Here is a 4,225-nt window from a genome sequence, read left to right as displayed (position 1 = left end):
TCCTTTTAATGGCACATTGTTCTGAAGTATGAAGAATCTTGTATACTAGTCTATAAGGACCGGGACCATTGTATATGAATAGAGGATGAAGTGAACACCGACAAAAATGAGAGTAGCTGAGCATCCAGAGATGATTAAGATACATTTCCTGTCCTTACAGTTCAATGGGAGAAACAGGCATGTCAACCACCACTTTCAACATAGGGGGTAGGTGCCATGGAGGAAGCCTGTGGAAAGGAGAGTAGGCAGTTTCCTTTGACCCGGCCTACTTTTTTATTTTTACATTATTTCTACTGGGCTTGTAGTTTCAGACTGTCACTGGCTTTCTAACTAAGAAAGGTACACAAATAAAACCATCTACTGAAAGCAGAAATAACATGCAACTTACATACAAAGGCTAGAAAGACCAGATTGCACTGTGACTACAATGCTCATGTTTTTCAAGGGGGTACAAGTGCTATAACTTTCCTAATAATATCCACATAATTTTCTCAATAGCAGGATTAGTATTAAATCCCAGGGGAAAGTTGCAAGAACCCATTTTCTCAAGTTGTTTAAAACTCAGACTTGACAAACTCCCCCCATTTACACCACAGTACGAACCTGGTGATAAGGCATTCAAATGATACGGACATGCAAGTAAGTGGCTTCTAGCTGCTATGCCTCAGATATTTTTTTGAAAAGTTATTTTAAAATTGTAACTCATATGCATTGTATTTAACTTAAGAAAGTTTAAAAAACTAGACTTGAATTCATCAGGTGTGTGTAATATAACTCACAGTTTAGTTCAACTCAAATTTTAAATCTATATTTTTATTAAAATATTCTTGAATTCTTCAAAGTTTTTAAAGGCATCATAACTTGGAACATTATTTTTAAATGTTTTAAAGGCTCTTAATTAAAATATTTCTTCTTAGCTATGTTTTTTTTTGCAGGGGCTTATGAATTATTTGTTGTTCCTTTACTAATCAAACAAAAGTTTCTAAGGTTTTAGACTCTGTTCCTTTCATTTCTTTTATTCTTTTTCCAGAATTTTGGTAATTATTAGATCCTCATATATCACTTCTCAAAAATTGGTTTTCACTACAAAATCGAGAGGTTCAAATAGGATTTAAAATGTCAAAAAAATTGGGTCTGCTCTAATGCTTTTTGAATCATGTCAGTAATTTGATCCTGTAGCTTAAAACTATCGCGAATATGGCAGTAAAGGGAATGTTAGGGCTCAGAAATCTACTCTGCTGAGAGTGGTTTGCCAGAATGGCCCATGGGAGGAGATCATATCTTGTCATAAGGAGCCTCAAGTGTGTATTCTTTAGAATAAAATATGTAAAGCTTTTAGGAAGCCTAAAGATGTGCTTTATTTCTTATTATGTTTTTGTACCTGAGAACATTTTGGACAAAATCAAGCGAGGCTTCTGATACAGGTGGCAGACTGAGTGTGAAAAGCTTTGCTGTGTTGGGGTAACCGCTGAGAACAGTCTGACATCCAGGCCAGCCCATCCTCAGTTTTCTTGCCAATTCCAGCTCTGGACTTTTCCGTGGTAAGAACAGTGGGGAAGTAGTTCAGTCCCGATAGGCATAGAAACAACAGGTTGCAGCCCACTACAGTGCTCCAGCGAAGCGGTCTGGCACCCAACCCCAGCCCCATCATTTAGACAGGCACCAGGGACAAAAGGGCTTTTGTGCTATATCCAGCCTCCACTCCAGTGACATGCCAACCAGGATACAGTTCTCAATTTTTCTTAAAAGGAAAGTAAAAAATTTAGTGAAAAAAACTGTAAAATCTCCCAAGAGGGCCTCAGATCTTGTAGGAGTGCCTGCACCTCTGTAAATAAGGCAGGTTTGAATCTTACCTCCACCATTTACACACTATGTGATCCCAGATATGTCACTGAGCTTCTCTAAGTTCCACTTAACTTATCTCTTTCATGGTTAATCATGATAGCATCTGTTATTTTAATCATGAAATGAGATATACCCATGTATGCAAAGTGCTTAGTGCAGTGTCTGAACGGGAGCAAGTGCCCAGTGCATGTTAAGTGCAGGAATTAAGACCTATGCCAGTGGCCCAGCTCTTCTGGGCTGATATCCTGGGATATTCTGGGCAGACTCCTTGCTGCATTCTTTATGTCAGTTAAGTCCAACACACCAGAAGGAAACGAAATATGTCAATGGCAAGTTCAGAAAAGAAGGGCAGAGATTTATGAGTTCCTAGGTTGAATTCTGACAACCAGACAAGTGAGAATAGGATTTGACTTCTTTCTTTTTCTTGAGACCTGAAAGTCAGGGAAGACTTCTTTGAAAAAGTAACATTTAAGTCCCTGTGCAGACTCTTATGCAGAGGAAAGGGTGAAGTGACATATTACTAGTTGGCAGGTAAAACAGGTCTTCTGATTTCCATTTCAATATTTCTTGTATTGCATCAAACTGCATCTGTTTGTCTTGGACCCGCCAGAAATGTTTTGGATAGAGCACTGACACAACTGACTATAATAAGGATCATATGGAACCACATTTATCTATTAAAAAAACACCAAATCATTGCTATGGTCAAAGCTCTGTGTTGCTGTCTAAATACCCAGCATCTTTCTGCTAAACCGTCTAACCTTTTGGCCAATGGCCTCCCAGTCAGACAGATCTGAAACCCCAGCATCATCTTTTACTCCTCCATTATTTCATTCTTTCCCTCTCTTTCCACTGTCTTTGCTCAATCACTGTGTCTAGATTGTGGTAGCATTCTTTTAACTTGGCCCCCTGCATGTAGGCTTGGTACTGGGCACTAGGATGGTAATTTGGAGTTAAAAATGTAGAATAGAATCTTGGCTGAGGGTTTAAGGCTATATCTTGAATAGGACTGATTTCTTATTTTCTTTGTTTCTTTTTAAATAAAAAAATCAGTAAAAAGCACTTGGGATTCTATCATCTAGAAATAATCAATACCAACCACTACCAGCAATCTATATATCTCTATATGTTTCACATATATAATTTTTAAAAAATAAAACGATGTCATATGCATAATTTGAAACCCTTTATACATGTCACAAGCATCTTCATAAAAATAAAATATGTCTACATTATTTAATAGATGCATAATTACTTATATTATATATTATTGTATCACTATTCCTTAATTTATTTAATCAATCCTTGCTTGATCTATCTTTATATTGCTGCTGATGTTTTACTGTTATAAACATTATTATAGTAAGCTATAAAATGCATGGATCTTTGTACTTTTCTTAGAGTTATTGTTGTCAAATTAATTCTTGTAAAGGAAAATGCTGGATCGGAAAGGTGTTTAATTATAAGGCTTTTGGTGAATATTGTCAAATTGCCCTCTGGAAATTCTATAACAATTTACATTCCCAAAAGTAGCCTATAAGCATGTCTGTCTTCCTATACTATCACTTTGTTATTAATATTCTATAATATCTTTGGCAAATCTGATAGGTGAAAAATGATCTCACTATTGTATTAATTTATATTTTCTTGTTAGTAACGAGACTGAACATCTTTTGCATATTTTAAACCATTTATATTTCTTATTTTGTGAGTTGTCTGTTCATATCTGGTATCTGCAATTTTATTGGTTTATCTTGTTTGTATTAATTCTGTCATATATATAGTGTGGATACTTTGGCATTTGATGTTTGCTTTTACTTACTGATTATTGTAATAGAAATTTAAAATTTCGATATCACCAAAATTGCTATACTATTTATTTATAATTTATGACCTCAGTTTTTTCTTAGAAAGGCTTTTCCTATTTCCAGACTAGCAACCTATATTTTATTCATGTATTTTTTAAGGTTCCACTTATTATGTCAAGATCAGATTTATCTTGAATTTATTTTGATATAAGGTTTAGACATATAAGTGTGTTTATGGCTTGCGTTTGCTCTAATTTATTGATAAATCCATTGTTCCCCACTGGTCTGAAATGCTGATATTGTCATATGTTATACTCATATACATGTGAATCTACTGAGGATCTTTGAGGTGGAGACATTAGAAGCAAAGACACAGGGAGCCCTGGAGCAAAGTAATAATAAGGTTGGTAATAGGACTGAAAGGGAAGGTGATTAATGCAAGAAATCTTATATTAATGCAGGGATAAGAAATGGATAAATCTTATCTCCTCTTTGAAATGTGAATATAAAAAAGGAGAGGTCAAAAGTAACTATAGATTTTTAAAACCAGGTAACTGGTTTTAAAAGTGCCA

This window comes from Pteropus medius, unplaced genomic scaffold (assembly GCF_902729225.1).
Source record: "Pteropus medius unplaced genomic scaffold, Ma_sr-lr_union100, whole genome shotgun sequence".
NCBI lineage: Eukaryota > Metazoa > Chordata > Mammalia > Chiroptera > Pteropodidae > Pteropus > Pteropus medius.
Note: the sequence above shows the minus strand (reverse complement) of the source record.